The sequence below is a fragment of the Falco punctatus genome, assembly GCF_963210335.1.
Source record: "Falco punctatus genome assembly, chromosome: 3".
NCBI lineage: Eukaryota > Metazoa > Chordata > Aves > Falconiformes > Falconidae > Falco > Falco punctatus.
Window position 1 is genome coordinate 2,541,384 of NC_137582.1, and position 18,102 is coordinate 2,559,485.

Consider the following 18,102-nt stretch of genomic DNA (forward strand, 5'->3'; position numbering starts at 1 on the left):
GGGGCCCAAAAAGTGAACACAGTATTGGAGGTGCGGCCTCACCAGTGCCAAGTACAGGGGGACAATCACTGCCCTGGTCCTGCTGGCCACACGGTCTCAATACAAGCCAGGATGCCACTGGTAATTTTGCCACCTGGGTCACGTTCAGCCGGCTGTCAACCAGCACCCCCAGACCCTTTTCCCCTCAGGCAGCTTTCCAGCTGCTCTGCCCCAGCCTGTAGTGTTGCCTGGGGTTGTTGTGACCCAAGTGCAGGACCTGGCACTGAGGCTTGTCGGACTTCACACAATCAGCTTCAGCCCACCAGTCAGTGCTGTCCAGGTCCCTCTGCAGAGCCTTCCTACCCTCAAGCAGATCAACAGTCCCATCCAACTTGGCATTGTCTGGAAATGTCCTGAGGGTGCACTCAATGCCCCTGTCCAGATCATCGATAAAGACATTAACCAGGACTGGCCCCAGTACTGAGCCCTGGGGCACACCACTTGTGACCGGCCACCAGCTGGATGTAACTCCATCCACCACCCCTCTTTGGGCTCGGCCATCCAGCCAGCTTTTAACCCAGCACAGAGCACACCCATCCAAGCCATGAGCTGCCAGTGTCTCCAGGAGATGCTGTGGGAGATGGTGTCAAAGGCTTTACTGAGGTCCAGGTAGACAACATCCACAGCCTTTCCCTCATCCAGGAAGTGGGCCATCTTGTCACAGAAGGAGATCAGGTTTGTCAAGCAGGACCTGCCTTTTGTAAACCCACGCTGGCTAGGCCTGATCCTCCAGTTGTCCTGCATGTGCCGTGTGATGGCGCTCAGGCTGATCTGCTCCATAACCTTGCCTGGCACTGAGGTCAGGCTGACAGGCCTGTAGTTCCCCAGATCCTCCTTCCTGCCCAATCCTTCCCCTTCATGATACAGGTTACAGTATTCACTTTGGAGAGTCACTCAATACTAGTTATCAAAATATGTGCAGAGGAGAGGTGAAGGTCATGAAACTGTCTGGAAAACACAGCTAGCAAAGTAAACTTTCAGCCAAGAGTTCTATGCATGACTTATTACTTCTAATAATGTAAATATGTGCCTATTAGAGGCTCTATTGATCATCAGTAGCTACATTTCAAGTCAGAATTAACAAAGGTGGTGAGACAAACACAGAAAATAATAGCCCATTAATCTAGGTAACAGATGTGGACTGCGAAACTTAGTGCCCATTTGAAATTGAAAGTCACTAGTAGAACAGAGTTTTACTCTATCCATGTAGTAACTACAGAGTGGAAAAGGAAAAGTAGTATCTTTCTTATATGTCTGAGATTGGTACTGCAATGGGTACTACTGCAAACTACATATTTTCTTCTTAATGCTATCATTATTTTTCTCAGTGTCCTTAACATCTAACACACATATGTTTGTTTTCACCTATGTACAGTAAGTTCCACTACAAGTAGTTTACTGAGTGGAAGGTGAATATAAGGATTCTCTCTCTTACACAAATATGCTCTAAAACCACAGGCAATTTGATTAATCCTTTTCTGCTTCTGTTTTTCCTTTTATCACCTTTCCTTTGCATTAGAAACATTTATCTGGAATGGCTACTTACCTCATCTTGTTCCAACTGATCTTCCCACTATAGCTGCAAACTCTAATGCCTTATAATACTCATAAATAATAGCTCTTACACACCGAGAAAAAATTTAAGATGAACTTCCATTTAGGTAAAAAACAACCTCATCCCTTAACAACAAACAAATAAAAAGCCAACAAAACCATCCCTTCCCTCCACAACTTACCATCACTAATTAATTTTTAAAGTTTAATATTTATGAAACTGCACAGAAAAATCTGGCCATCTGGAAGTTAAAATGTGTCTTATACCTGATAACTTTAGCCTAAACTATACCAGTTTCACTGATTTTACATTGCTGCTTGCAGCTTTTTGAGGTAACTGGAGCAGAGAGGGAGGTAGACCGTGTCACCCAGGTGATGAATGTGGTGGAGGTCACTCATTCTGCCAGCTGAAACGAGAATTCCCTCCTTTCCACAGATGGATGTGGTCAGCCAGCCACCTGCAACTGTGGGCTGTTACACCCACCCAATCACACCAACTTGCACTGTCCATGAAGAATTAGAATTCCTTTCTTTATTGCTAAAGAGAAAAGGTAAGGAAACATGGCCCATAAAATGGAAATTAACACAGGGAGCTTTGTCACTGTGGTGACCATCTGTGTCTGGCAGGCTAGCAGACTCATTTAGCTGGTGGAAACACATGATGCAATGAATTACAGGAGGGGGGAAGATGGAAGCTTGAACCCACCTGAGCCCTGTAAAATTACTTTTCTCCATGATGTGGCAGCTTTGTCATCTTTTACAGTGACTTACGGGTGATAACAAACACCATCTATGTGGAGGCTAGTCTAACTCTCCTATTGATTTTTCCCAGTCCTGTGTGCTTGTTTAATAAGAAAAATGTTGCTTGAAACTGAGTCTGATAATCTTAAAGGTGTTATTTACTTTTTGAAAGGTGAGCTGGATTATGATTAATATGGTAAATAGCTAAAACTTAATCGAGTCAATGCTTCTTTATATCTCACAGTGGTCTGGTCCTGGTGTGGAGAAGAAAGTAACAGTCAAGCCTGAATTAAACACTCCCAGTTTTCATGTTTGTGCAAGGGATTTTGATTTATTTATTTATATTTATGTGTAGGCCCCTTTTCAATCACAGGAGCTATTATCATCCTACGGCACAGAATGAGGATGAGAAAGTCAGCTACCTGCCAGGTACGACCTCCTTCCCCACTTCCCCTGTCCCTTTCCAGGGCTGGTCTCAGTGCTGATCTCCTCATGCACTCTGCCGTTTTGGTGATCAACTGAGTAACATGGTACATGTTTTCCTCTGAGTTGATCAGAGACACTTTTTACAGGGCAGTGTAGTGAATGCATGACAGTTCCTCTACCTCTTGTTTGCACTGGGACACTGTGACAGGCAGGGACCTCAATGGCACCAGTGTAGCCCAGGAGGAATGGTACAAGTGAACCATGTCACCCTATACCTATCCCCATCCCTTTCTCTTCTCCTTTCTTTCTTCCCTTTTTAACCAAACTTACATCCCACCAGTGCACCAAGACTCTGAACAACTCCCTTAGGAGTCACCTTAGGATGGGACTGGCCACCCACCAAATATCTCTTACCTCCCTCCACTGGAAATGGGAGATCATCTATCATGAGCCTGCAGAAGATACAACTTCTCCTTGGCAGATGAGGCAAGATGGATCCGACCCAAAAGTTTTGCCCTTCCTTGCTGGCTCTCGGAAGGGGCTCAAGGACCCCCATCAGCCATAAACCTGTTGTAGGAGGTCTGTGTGGAGTCTTTCCTGTAGAATATACAGGAACAGGAGTTCTTGCGATTGATTAACAACAGCTCAATATAAAAGTGTTTTAGGTAGCAGAGCTTTACTGGAACCACAGTCGTTCCTAGTGCTGCTGACTGTCAAAGACAGAGCACCGTTCATTACACACTTCCTGAGCTCATCTTCCTTTCTCTTGAGATCACAGTGTACATTTTTCATGTTGTGCAGGAGCCTACAAACACCAGTGCTTGCTTTGATTTTCCTCTTGGCATCCCAGCTGGGCAGTGATATGTTGTCTTGTCATGCTGAACTACCACTTTGTTTTGATACTTTTTACACAGTGACAATATTTTCCAACATCTTACTTTGAAACTGGAGCTGGGCCTAAATGGATGGAAAAAATGTTAAAACTTTCGTGTTAAAATGGAAAAATAAATAAAAATAAAAAATGAATAATCCTTTATGTGTTAGTACTCATAAGGGTATTTATCTACAGCATGGTTTGGTTTTAACTCATAAATTTAAACTGATAGTAGCTTTTTACACTGTCAAAATGTACAAAACTATCTACCAAAATTACTTTAATAAGCCATCTACTCAGTAAAGTAAAATTTCTACCGTGTTCCAAATAAGATCGGAAAGTAATTCTGTCAATTTAGAAGACCATTCAGTATTATTTTTTCTTATTCATGCTGGGAGGAAGCTGTGATGTGTTTTGTGAACTCTCACCAGAGATGTTTGGCTTTTCAGTCAGGACTCATTCTGCTGAAGGAAGCAAGCACAATTCTGTTAGTAACATACCAGTGACACTGTGATGCTGTCATGAAGTGCATTGAAAACCCAAAGGAAAGCAGCTGTATGAAGCCCCTCTACAACAAGTCACAGAAACTGTTGAACAAGAAGGTAAATCACGTCAGTTTGCAGAAGTAAAAGCTATCAGGATGGCTTTAGACATTGCTGAACAAGAAAAATGGCCAATGCTTCGTCTCTATACCAACTCATCAATAGTGGCAGATGCCCTGTGGGGGTGGTTGCAGCAATGGAGGTAGAGCAACTGGCAGCACAGAGGCAAAACCATTTGGGCTGTTGCATTGTGGCAAGACATTGCTGCCCAGGTGGAGAACCTGGCTGTGAAGGTATGTCACATAGATACTCACGCACCCAAGTCAGCCCACTGAAGAACATCAAAACAACCAGCAGGTAGATCAGACTGCTAAGACTGAAGTGGATCAGGTGGATCTGGATTGGCAACATAAGAGTGAATTATTGGGCTTGGTGGGCCCATGACACCTCAGGCCACTAAGGAAGAGATGCAACTCTTGTGGTGGGCTTGTGATCGCGGGGTAGACTTGACCATGGATGCTATTGCACAGTTTATCCATGAACGTGAAACGTGTTGCAATTAAGCAGGCCAAGTGGTTAAAGCCTCTTTGGTATGGAGTAAGATGAATGAAATATAAATATGGGGAGGCCTGGCAGATCGACTGTATCATGCTCCCACAAACCCACCAAGGCAAGCACCACGTGCTTAAAACAGTGGAAGCAACCACCGGATGGCTGGAAACATCCTGTGCCCCACGCCGCTGCCTGGAACACTATCCTGGGCCTTGAAAAGCAAATCTTACGGCAACATGGCACCCCAGAAAGAACTGAGTCAGATGGCGGGAATAATTTCTGAGGCAACCTCATAGACACCTGGGCGAAATGGCATTGAGTGAGTATATCACATCCCCTGTCATGAAACCAGCCTCTGAAAAAAACCCAAACGATACAACAGACTGTTAAAGATTACACAGAGAGCAGTGGGTGGTGCGAATTTCAAACATTGTGATTCACATTCAGCAAAAGCCACATGGTTAGTCAGCACTAGAGGATCTGCCAGTCAAGCTGGCCCTGCCCAATCAAAGTTTTTACATACTGTAGAAGGCGATAAAGTTCCTGTAGCACATAAGAAATACGCTGAGGAAAAAAGTCTGGTTATTCCTGCCTCAGACAAAGGCAAACTCATCTGTGGGTATCGTGGTTTAACCCCAGCCAACAACTAATTACCACACAGCCGCTCATTCAGTGCCCACCTCCCCTGGTGGGATGAGGAAGAGAATCAGGAAAAAGGTGAAACTTGTGGGTTGAGGTAAGAACAAGTTAATAATTGAAATAAAATTAAATATAAGAATAATAATAGCAGCAACAATCGTAATGAAAAAGAGAGAGAGGGAGAGAGGAATATGATCCCAAAGGGGAAAAAAACCCAACAAAACCCCACAAGTGATGCACAACGCAATTGCTCACTGCCCGCTGACTGATTCCCAGCCAGTCCCTGAGCAGCAATCAGAAGGGCCCAGCCAGCTCCCCCAGTTTGTGTATACCCAGCATGACGTTCTATGCTATGGAATATCCCTTTGGCTGGTTTGAGTCAGCTGTCCTGGCTGTGTCCCCTCCCAGTTTCTTGTCCCCCTCCAGCCTTCTCACTGGCATGGCCTGAGAAACTGAGAAGTCCTTGACTTAGTAAAATGTTACTTAGCAACAACTAAAACCATCAGCATGTTATCAACATTATTCTCACACTAAATCCAAAACACAGCATTGCACCAGCTACTGAAAAGAAAATTGACTCTATTCCAGCCAAACCCAGGACTTTTCAGGTTCCCATGATCTGTGAGTGAGGAGGTGCACAAGAAGCCGGGAGGGGACACAGCCAGGACAGCTGACCTGAACAAGCCAAAGGGATATTCCATACAATAGAATGTCATGCTTGGTGTATAAACTGGGGGAAGTTGGCCAGGGGATGCTGGTCATTGCTTGGGGACTGGCTGGGCATGGGTCGGTGGGTGGTGAGCAATTATTGTGCATCACTTGGTTTTGGTTTGGTTTTTTTCTTCCCTCTCTCTCTTTATCTCCTTTTCATTACAATTGTTATTATTACTATTGTAATATTATTGTTTTACTTTATTTAAATTATTAAATAGTTCTCATCTCAACCTATTAGTTCAACTTTTTCATGATTCTCCTCCCCATCCCACTGTGGAGTGGGGGGGTGGGGGGGCAGGGAGGGGAGCAGGGCAGGGAGTGAGTGAGCAGCTGCATGGTACTTAGTTGCTGGCTGGAGTTAAACCATGTAATAACTCATGATCACTGGTCATGCCTCCCAGAGAACTGTGATTAAAAACATCAGTTGCAAGGGGTTTTTTGTATGTTTGTTTGTGTTATATCTCTCTTTCACTTTAACAGAAATAAAATACACTTCAGAAAGGCACCAATACAAAAATGGAACCAAGGAAGATTTTGAGTAATTTCTAATAAGTGCTTCTGTGAGCAGTGAAAGGCATGGTGGAGTCCCCACTGTTGTGAACTCTCATGTCAAGATAATTACTCTTATTAAGTGTCTTTGTATGGATGGAGAATTCATAGCATTCCCCTCCCATGTGGATTCTCTGGTGCTTAAATTGTAGTGGAGGTTGGGGTTAACCATTCCTTGGGAGAACACTAACTTGGGTCTTTGTGTATTTCTACAAAACATGAACAAATTTGGTAGTGTAGATGTAGGTTCCTTACCCCAGTCTGAGAGGCAGAAGAATTTAATCCACTCTACTCATTCTCTTCTTGCCCCAGTATCTCTCCTGTCTTGCAAGCATTTCCACTCTGACCTATCTGGTCCTTTATCTCACTTATCTTCAAAGAAAAAATAAAAATAAAAACAAAAACAAACCTGAAAAAAACCACCTGATTGGCTTTTCAGCTTCTGTCCCCCTCTTGCTCTTATTAAAGGCACTGTCTCCAATCATCGTCTGAAATTATATGTTACACCTAATCCCACTGTTCTGTTGGGCTTGCAGGTCCTTAGCTATGTCCAAATTTAGGTCCTCATCTTTCCTAAACTAAAAGCTTTTGCAGCCATTCTGACATTCCTGCCCAGGTTTTGGTCAGGTCTTGTTCTGATAAGCAAGATACTTCTCTGTCACCCCATCATCTACAAGCTTGCCTTCCTCAAATCTGTGTCAGTCACTCCTGCCAGGAGTGCTCTCCCAGGCTGCTACTTTGACCACGTCTCCCCTCTCGTGACATCTTTTGTCACTTCCCTGTGGATTCTCTTCTCTTATTACAAGAAAACCAAAACAAAGCACCTGTTTGCTGTAACTGAACTATCCACCCAGTCTCTTTCGACAAGTATGACAATGTCAGCTCCTGCCTCTGCCTCCACCCACGACTTGCCAGCTTCCAGTTGTTGCCCTCTCCCTTACTGGTGTGCATTTCCCACAACAAATGGCAAAGTTCATAGCCTTAAAGTCCACCTTCATCAGGAACCCTGCAAGGAACTTAACATTATGCAGCCACCCCCTCCGCAGCCTGACTTTTTGCCTTTGTTTTCTTGGTTTCCCCACCCCTACCCAGATGTTCAGTTTCAGCTCTACTGTGAGCAGTTTTGGGGTAGAGGACGCCTTTTTGTTGTCTATTTATCTGTGAAGTATGTGGAGTAACAGGACACTGACATCATCCTGGTAGGGGTTTCCAAGGACTAACAAAGATAGCAATGAAGAAAAGATGGTATCTGAGAAAAGTAGATGCTGCAGAAAAAAAAAAATAGAAAGAATGTTTTGAACTTTATGCATACTTTTACCTGGGATAAACAACTTCTTATGTACTTTGAGGCCAGAAAGAATCACTTTTGTGATCCACGTGTTGCATCTTGAGGTGCAAAATTACAAATCTGCAGTATAACTTCAACAAAAAATTACCATTTTGACTGAAAATTTTCTCGTGGTAAAATATGCTAATGTTTCACTACCTCTTACGTTAAAATTTGTGTTGTGTCCCCACCCCACCCCTCACCCCCAGTTTATGTTTTCTGCTGTGTTTTTTTTCTCCTAGGTGAGAAAGACCATCTCTGGGGAGTTTACTACCTCCTGGCATTTAGCTCCTGAGTTTGCATTCCTAGTCCTGTTATCAACATTTGAATTTCAAAAACTTGTACTAATAAGAAGATTCAAAATTCTACAGAGATATGAGTCTTGGTTTGTGTACTGATTTTGTCTGGGATTAAGTTAGTTTTCTTCACAGAAGCTAGTACGGGGCTGTGTTTTGGATTTGTGATGAAAAGAACAGTGTGGACGACACAGGGATGTTCCATTATTGCTGAGCAGTGCTGACACAAAGCCAAGGGCTTTTCTGCTTCTCACCCCACCCACCCCACCAGTGAGGATGCTGGGGTGGGCAAGAATTTGGGAGGGGACACAGCTGGGACAGCTGACCCCAGCTGACCACAGGGATATCCCATACCACTCAGCAATAAAGCCACGGTGAGCAGAAGTATACCAGGGATTTTCTAACTTCTGGTCTTTTGAGTGAGTGGCTGTGTGGGGCTGAGCTGCCCACCAGTGTTGACCCACAACAGTTTGTCCCTGGGGTACTAAGATAGCTGGCATAGCCTCTATAGATAACTTCTACCCATTCTTCTTCTGCCATGCTGGATGGGAGTGATCAGATGACAAATGACTGCTTCACCGGTGATCAATGTGAGACTTTGCCTTTTGAGAAATCATCCACGAGTCTTCCCCTTGTTTCCCAGGACCAGAAATAAGAGCATCAGTTCCAGTAACCAAATGATTCAGGAGCTACCAGTGTGCCAGCAGTTAGGTATGCAACTATTAGGGTTGGGAAGACAGTTTCTGGAGGGCACTGAGCCTTATTGGAGTATTAATTACAAGGGACAACCCTGTAGCTAACAATACATTGTAATTCATAACTTGAGTATATTTTCACATAGAATATAAATAAAAACTGTGGCCTCCAATTAAGGCAGTTCAGTGCCTTAAATTTGTGGTGTTTGGGTTTTTTTTCCCTTGAACTTCATAGACTATTTGTAGCCATTAAATATAAAAAAAAATGAAATGAGGATTCAGCTGGGTCCAAATATGAACTGAAATAAATACCTACATTAGCTACCTGGCTAGAAAGCAGCCTGACTACTCAGAGCGTCAGAATTTTTTGCCCAAGTGTCCCATTACGCATTTTATATTTTAAGATGCTTTTAATCTCAAAACACTTAGCTTCAAACTGGATAGACCATAAAAAAACCCAGTCACCCAAAAGACTGTTGTAGATGACTAACAGAAGATAGCCCCACATGCATGTTTCTCTTGAACTCTTCTTCAAGCTTACTGATGCTTTCCCTACCATAGCTTCTGCATGTGTGAGAAACCACCATGTCAAGATTCACAAGCCTTTTGCTTTTGACCTTCATTCTTTTTGTTATCAGATTCATTCATCTAGTTCCTGTTCTTTTCCCTCCCTCTGTTTGTCTGAATGGCTCATCTGTTGCATCCCTTCTGGCATTTAACTTCTGAGTTGTCTGGGCAGGGACTGTTGTTGTGATTTAGCTTTCCAGCATCTGGTCCTAAAAAGGACTCTGACCCCAGTGATGGTCTTTCAGCATTCCTGCTTTCCCAGTGATTCTGTCTCATAAAACAGACAGGTCAGGAAGTACCTGAAAATACACTAAGCATATAGCACAATGACACATTCCGAGAGAATCTGATTTAGGATCATATCTTTTTTTTTACTGTATACATTCTTGTTGAACAGTTCAAGTAAAGGACAAAGTGTCAGCCTAAATTTACCATCTTTGGTTATCTCATGTCACAGTCTTCATGTTATTTTTATGCAGTTTACTTAGTTGTGCAACAAATAAAGGTCATATCCTTCTATTTAGAAGAATTTTCCTTGCTTTATTTTTAAGTGACCTTATTGTTAGTGAAGAGACAGATAGACAGGCAGCTCAGGAGTCTGGAATAGTTTATTCCAGAGGTGATCAAGCACTGTGCCCATATCATTGATAGTGCACAAGCAAATGCAAAAGGAACAAGGCAGCTGGTCCTGGTGGGTTCTTGGAAGAGATATAACTGAGCTGGGGGGTAAGAACACATGCACTTCTGGCTAAATACCTACTTGGCCATTAGCATATGAGAGGATTAATGAGAGACAACGGGTGAGGAAGGATAAGGCAGGAAGCATCAAATTAGTGTTGCAAGTGCAGATTGGGACAGTATTGGGATAGTAGTTCATGAGGGCATAGCTCTGGGTCCTAGGTGGTGGAAGGCTTGGACACAGGTGTGGAGTTTTGCTCTAAGGAAAAGGAGTGAAGGTGTACTAATATCTGGGTGGAGAATATGGAGGGATGACTCCTCTTCGATGTGTAAATTGTCCGGAACAGAGCTCAGAATGGACCTACAGCTGCAGTGGTACCCAGACAAGCTGGATTTGAGAAGACCTTGGTTATGTGCAACCTTCTTTCAGGCCATGCTACAAGCTAACTGAAAAGATTAAGATGGCTTATCCCCTACCCTCTGTGTGCTGCCTTTATGGTGGACCTTGTCTCTACCTCGCAGAAGAGATGATGCTGTTACACAAGGACATAGGACACAGCTGCTAATCTGCCCCTGTACCATGAAGATGGCATTATATTATTTCAGAAAGGGAAACAAGGAGAGGGATAGCTGTCACTGAGAAATTGTAAGGCAATCCAGCGTGAAACCTGGATAAGCATAAGCCACTCCTGCAGGAGGTGGCTCTGCAGAAGTGCCAGGAGGCTTGAAATAAGTGTGCCAGAACATCTGAAATATTTAGCATGAGACAACTTTTAAAACTAAAAATAAGGAAGAAGATATATTCAAAGAAATGCCATGAAAACACACAAAAAGACTATTTTAAAGTATCCTTAGCTGTAAGTGAAATACAGGAAGTTTCATATAATGGGATTTTTCTGTGTCAAAATCAAAAAGGAATGAAATAACTATGAAATGTCAGAACTGAAAAAAAGAAAGAAAGAAAGAAAGGAAGGAAGGAAGGAAGAAAGGAAGGAAGAAAGCAAGGTAGAAAGCAAGGAAGAAAGAGAGAAAGAAAGAGAGAAAGAGAGAAAGACAGAAAGACAGAAAGAAAGAGAAAGAGAGAAAGAGAGAGAAAGAAGAAAGAAAGAAAGAAAGAGAGAAAGAAAGAGAGAAAGAGAGAAAGAGAAAGAGAGAAAGAGAGAGAGAAAGAGAGAAAGAAAGCAAGAAAGAAAGAAAAGAAAAGAAAAGAAAAGAAAAGAAAAGAAAAGAAAAGAAAAGAAAAGAAAAGAAAAGAAAAGAAAAGAAAAGGTGTCCAAGAACGACCCCTTCCATCTTGGGTTTTATCTTTCTTTGAAAGCTTTTTTTTAAATAGCAGTTTTGAGATCATATTCCTTCCTCCCTCTAAATCAGAGGTAAATATAAAAGTTTGTTCTGCAATTGTTCATTTCAGCCTCAGCATTGTATCTGTGTATCCTGTAAAGATTGTGGCATTATGTAACATGTGAAGTACATTGAAAGCAAAGAAGTAACTTGTAAGCCAAAGGGCTGGTTAGAGAAATCTGCAGCAAGATCTTCCCTGCCCCATAGGTCGTCATCTGTATGCTTGATGACAATTAAAATGACTGCACTAGAAATACTTCACTTGCTATTTGGTGCCTATACCATTGGCAGGAAAATTTCCTTTTTATCTTTAGGGATTAGCCAGAATTTCTGGAAAAGGATGAACCTTCATAAAATGAAGTAAGGCATTGTTTCCCATGTTACTACTTTTATGAGTGGAAAATAGAAGTAATAATATTTGCACAATAAGACTATAGTAATATCCACAATATGTGGATCCTTTACAAAAGGGATCCTATGAACCCTTTTAAAAAAACCAAACCAAACAGAACATATTCACTATGGAAGTAAAGAAAAAACAAATCCTTTCCAAAATAATTTTTCTGGAGTCAAGTGACATAACCTGCTGAACTAAAGCCTGAAAAAGTCAGTTTAGTATGAGAACTGACACAATCCATACAAAGAAATGTCACAATCAAATTCTTCTGCTCTGTACATAGGCACATTCAAATTTGTTCAACAAGATATAGTACAGGAGGTCCTGCAAAGCAGAGCTTCTGTGCAATTTCCATGGCATTGAACCCAGTAGATTGATGATTTAAACAAGCTATCTAGATTTCCAAGTAGATATGTAATCAGAATGGAAATGCACTAGAAATTTTTTTATTCATGCTACATTGGATTTATCTCACCATAAAGACACTTTGCAATGTCCTTTTCTCAGGATCAGTGCTGAAATGTCATTCTAGCTAATGCTTTGCATAAAAAAAGGGCATACTCTTTGAAACGTGAAGATGGCTCTCCTACCACTTAAAAGAATCAGTCCTGATGGAGGATAAAATGGTAAAGAATACAAAACTACATATTCTTGTCCTGGAAATGTCAGTAGTGGCTTTTGCTTTGTGTGTGTGTGAAGAAGGGTGGGAGACACTATTTTAAATTACCTAATTAAATAAAGGAAAATGGACATGCCGGCAGCAGCTGTGAGGCAAGGATGTTGTATACAGGCACTGCCCACTAACTTTAGTCCCTGCCTCTACTACATTTTGAGAGCTGTTGCCCGATAATGGCTAAGAAGATGGTAGGTTGTAATTGCTGCTACTGATAGGGGAAAGATAACAGCCACAATTTTTTTTTGTGCTAAAATAACAACAACAATAATAATACTGCTTTTTTGCTGTATCTTTTCTTCACCTGCCCACTTGGACTACTTGTAGCTATTAAGTAAAGAAGTGATAGCAAGCAACACAGCAAAAGTACTGCAAATTCATACATGGACACTCCTACATCATCTTGAATCAAACTTATTTCACATTAAGGCAGCTAGGAATAGTACCTGGTGAAATGCTAACACTGCTGTTTTGCAGTACAGTAGAGAAGTCGATGCAGATATACATAGATTCCGCACAGTTTGTAGGTGTTGCCAGATCTGTACAAGGGCTCACATCCGAGCAGTGTAAGACGGTACTGCCTCTTGATCAAAGTTTGCTGCCATTTTAGCTGAGATGTGCAATTCATTCTGTGAAACCTCCTTGGTTGTTACAGTGCAGAATAAATAAATAAACAAATAAATAATCACACACGCCCCACTGCATACCCCCCATTGTTTAGTCCAGTTCGCTTCATATGGCATTGAAATGAACCTGATTAGGACAGTAATTGGGAAATTTAAAAATGGCCACATCTGAGACCACGTGATCACACTTGTCTGGCCACATCCTTAACAAAATGATATCACCTTGCCTGTGTACCAAAGCTGGTTCAGGCTGCTCCCAGGTTTTGGATTAAGGAGTCTGGGTAGGGAAGTCTTTCCCATAAAATCTGATATTTTGAAATTTTATTTAACTGGTCCTCCAAGGAAAAATAGCAATTGAAAATTATATGTGAAGGGTTGTTGAGCCCCGGCTCTGGAGCTGATGAACAGGTGCTGTGGAACCCCTGGAGACCCTGAGCATAGTGGTCTGCTAGCTGACAGACAGGGAGTTTTGGCTCTTGAGGATCCACGAAGCAGCTCTATGCTCTGATCTTGTCCTATCTGAAAGGTGAGCTGTCAAGAAATGGAATCGTCAGAAACTTTGGTAACCTGGTGAACGAGCAAGTGGACTGAAAGGTTTGAAGTAGGCAAACCAGTAAGGTACACAAGAGGCTTCTAAAACTAACCATCTCCTCAAAATTGCCCAGTTTTGGTTAATCAGTGAACTCTGACAAGAAAGAAAACTTCAGTCTTACTCTGGTTACACAGTTTTTGGTCTATACCTCTACAGAAGCAAGAAAAAGGAGTTCTCCTTTTGTCCAGACATTGCCAAAGAAATAATATTAAATACCATTATCACTCAGACTGGTGTCCCCGACTTAATGGAATAAAGCCTCCATTGGCTTTAATGGAAGTAAGTTCAGACGCATCTGTAGTTTTCCAATTTCTATTCACTGCTTGTATCACCCACAGGAATTGCTAAAATGCTGCTAAGAGGTTAGATTAGCAGAAGGGAAATGGAGACACAGGAGATGAGATCCCATATGGGTGAGCTTGACTCACCAGAATACATAATCAACTGCATATCTGCTTTTGCTGGCTACAGAGCTATTCCTTGGTCTTTAAGATGTTTGCCTAGGTCGTGATTAATCAATGTAATCAGCAAAGATAAATCAATTAATCTATCAGGTTTTTGTCACTGGTAATATTAATAGAAAAGAGACATTGAGGTCACAAGTATGGTTGATATAGTCCTAATTTGGCCATAGATGTGTTCCAAACAACATCCTGCCCCTGAGAAGGTGCAAGAAATCCCACCATTCCTTGTTATGTGGAAACTCTCAAAAGAGGGCTTTTGTCCTTCCCCCTAGAGACAATTATGGCTCTTTATTGACTGTGAAGTTTTATGGCCTTTGTACTTTTATTCCCCCTGGCTTTTACATGCAGATTACAACCAAGTCTCAAGGGCATGTTGCCAGATCAGATGCAGGCAGTAGATTTTTTTTTCCTTTAATGATAATAAGACAGTATTTACATATACAATAGCATAAGAGAGGATACTAGATGCTGCATACCTGATTTTGAAGAAAGAAGGGATGCCTGCTCAACTTGGTGGCATTTGTTACAGTTTTATGGACACTATCCACAGGCAGCTCCACCTCTGCTGTTAGTTGTGTTCAACTTTAATGATTCTCCACATTCTCCATGTACAAGATTAATTAGTTATCCCACAGAAGGTTCCTGTTTTCTTTAATTTGGTAATATGTCCATCTGTCAATGCAGAGTTTCTCTGAACTCTTCATCTGTGAATTGTCCATTTTCAAATAACCTTTTTAACTGTGGATTACCCATAATTTTATATTTATATATATATATACCCATCATATTATATTTTATGATTTTTTATATATATATATACCCATCATATTATATTTTATATATATATACTTATATTTCATCACTACATATTTTACTTCAGATGCAGATTAAAACTGGTATCTTCCCTTTTTCTTTTCTTTTGTTTTTTTTCCCCAAAGTGTGGTCCAGGATAGCATTAAGATTCTCTTGGTCACATACATGTTCTTTAAGCTTTCAAGATTTCTTAGCATACTTAGAAATCCAAGTTAGGCACAGTAAAAAAATATGTTTATATGTATGTACTTATGTGTATGTATGACACTTCCATAATTACTTGTCACTACTATATATCTAATTACAACGATGTTGTTGGTACTTATGAAACTTGTTTAATGAAATTTCCTTGTGTCTCTTTGGGCTCCAACTTAGCACAAGCAAAGGTGACCTCCTTATCTCTTTCTTTTTATCTAAAGAAACGCTCTCTGGTAGACTTTGCTGTCTTGTCTTGCGTCCCCCTGCCCAGGGCAGAGGCTGAGCAGAACGAGGGGCTGCTGATGGAGAGCCTCTGTGCAGTGGTACCTGGGCTTCCATCTGCTGAAGGTTGTTGCTAAGGAACGTCTGCTGCAAATAACAGTTCCCACCTGCTCCCTTCCCTGCTCCAAGGGCTTCTCTCTCTCCTTGACTCCACAGACAGGGAAGCACCAGCTGCTGCTGCTGCTGCTGCAAGACTGTGTAGAAGTTTTTCTCTTGCCTTCCGCCCCCCCCCCCCCACCAGTCACTCCTTCAGTCTTTCAGAATTTAAGCACCTGCTGCCACCCCAGAGGCACTCTTCTGGCATGGTCCCTCCCCAGCATGTTAACGTCAGTCATTGCAGAGCCTTTTCCTTGGCCTCACTTCCTCACCTACTTCTCTTTGATGTGGTGTACTACATCACGACTCAGGCCTGCAGACCCAAAGGGTTTGCGCATGGATTTACAGCGAAAGGGTGAGAATTCATGTAGCAAGTTCCACCCCCCCCACCCCCCACCCCCCAAATGCATGAACTAGCCCTTTACAGGAACTGTGATTTGGATCTCATAATTCATGTATGCTTGGAGGGAAATAAAAAAGCATGTGTCAGACAGTCCTCATACTTTAATGATTACTCTGTTTGAATTAATTATACCTCTTTTGGTATGTTTTGAAAGGTCTGTGGCTGATGGTGTGAGATTTGATTTTATAAGAACAGAAAAGCCGACCACTCGTGATTATGAAATGATATGCAGTTGAGCAAAGATTTTTTATCTCTACTGAGAGCTAAGAAAAAGTTCATAGGCAGAGCACCCTACTATGAATAATCTTCTTATTTCTAATGCCACCCAGCCATGCAGACTTAAAGATAAGTACAGATGAACTAAGAGAGGCTGAACTTATTAAATGTAATGGAAATGGACTTTAAATTTGGTGAATCAAAATTTTACATTAACTTTTTTTCTTTAGTACACTTGAATTGCCACCATAGCAGTTCCATTTTCCTCATCGAATTAGTTAAGTGGAAGAAGAAGTGATGCAAGTTCTGGTCTACGAAGGAATCACAGCCTCCAAGATGAAACATGTGAAGTATAGAAATAGCTGTAGCAAAGCCAGGCCTGGTGTCAGGAAGAAATGGAGGCTTTTATATTTCAGAAGTTGTCTGAAAGGAAGGTTGTACCTCCAGTGTATCCAGTCTTATTCACCATATTCTGACATTTCTTTCTGTGGGAGGTCCTCCAGGCCATTTTATTCTGTACTTCAGGCAATGCAAAAAAGGAGCTTGGGGCGTCCATCAGCCAACAGGGTAAGAGGCTTGAAGGAAACGTGACCTGCATCAGAGCGGTTGCAGGAAACTTTCCACAGCTGCTGATGTTTAATGCAGCTCATTTTACCACTCATACTGGTTTTATGGTTATTCCTCCAGCTAGCCTGGAGGGAGCGGGGAGGCTGGGGAGCTGCCAGAGGGTTTCTGGGAAAGCTATGGCCCAGCATGGACTTTGCAAAGACCATGGAGGGAGAGTCTGACCAGTCTCTACCTCCCCCCTGGCCAGGGCCAGGAAGGCTGCAGCTCTCTCCTAGAGTTGGTGGTCTTTGTAGCCATGATTGTGTCCAGAGACTCACAGCTCATGAGCAGCACAGCATGAAGTGAGGGGAAATATGGGAGATCCATAGTTGGGGTGGGTAACCCTCCCTCCTGATCTCACATGTCTGGGAGATACACACTTAGGAAAATCTTTTTTCTTTTTTTGTACAGATTGCAGTACCTCAGTAGAAACAAAAGAAACCAAACCAAACCACACAAACCACAATGTGTTTCCAGACATGAGTCAATAATGTGCATGCTGCAGCACTTCAGAATCTAATCATCTTCATAGGAGGGACTACACTAGAGGAATCATAAACATTGTGTGGGGTTTTTTTGTCTTTCATCCCCATTTAAAGCAAGCATCAAAAAGCCCAAACCCTTACTCCTTTTTTTTTTTTTTTTTTAATTAAATAATTCTTCTGCTGTAAATCTCCTCAATTAGCAAGGCAGTGAAAATTTCAAGTATTGTTGAAATCAGCAAAATTATTTGAAAATTTTGGCCTTCTGTAAAAATGCTTCTCTATTTAAAATCGGTTTGGTCTCATCTATGCTGTCCAGAGTCATGATTCCATCAATAATAAAGTGTGTGAACAGCTTGCCTCTGGTTGCTGTCCTCATGAGTCAGATTTCCGTATGTATCAGCAGGTTTGGGGACTATAGACCCTGTGATTCTTCTCTTAATTGAATCAATGGGAGTTCTGCTAGTAATTTCAGTGGGAATTGGATTTTTTAGTGAAATGTTTATATTTTTAGGATATCTCCAAGTCTGCAGGAGGACACATTTCATCTTGACTATACGTTGAGCTCAGCTTTAGACTAGACAGGTGAAATGTCATCTCTTGAAGTACATCACTCAAGAAAGCTGATACTGTATGAAGTATCTCTGTTTAGCCACTAAAAACCAAGAAGCAACTCAGAAAGAGAAGCATCTCTGCCAAAGAGTGTGTTACAGGGACACC

General features: G+C 41.9%; 1 long non-coding RNA gene across 1 annotated transcript in view; it reads right to left on the bottom strand.

The window, feature by feature from the left end:
• Nucleotides 1–16,071, bottom strand: part of LOC308059915 — a 370,995-nt gene extending 354,924 nt beyond the window's left edge. The window contains exon 1 of the long non-coding RNA XR_013926509.1: nucleotides 449–16,071. This is a non-coding gene — a long non-coding RNA (uncharacterized lncRNA). The remainder of the gene's footprint in view (nucleotides 1–448) is intronic.
• Nucleotides 16,072–18,102: the final 2,031 nt, after the last annotated feature.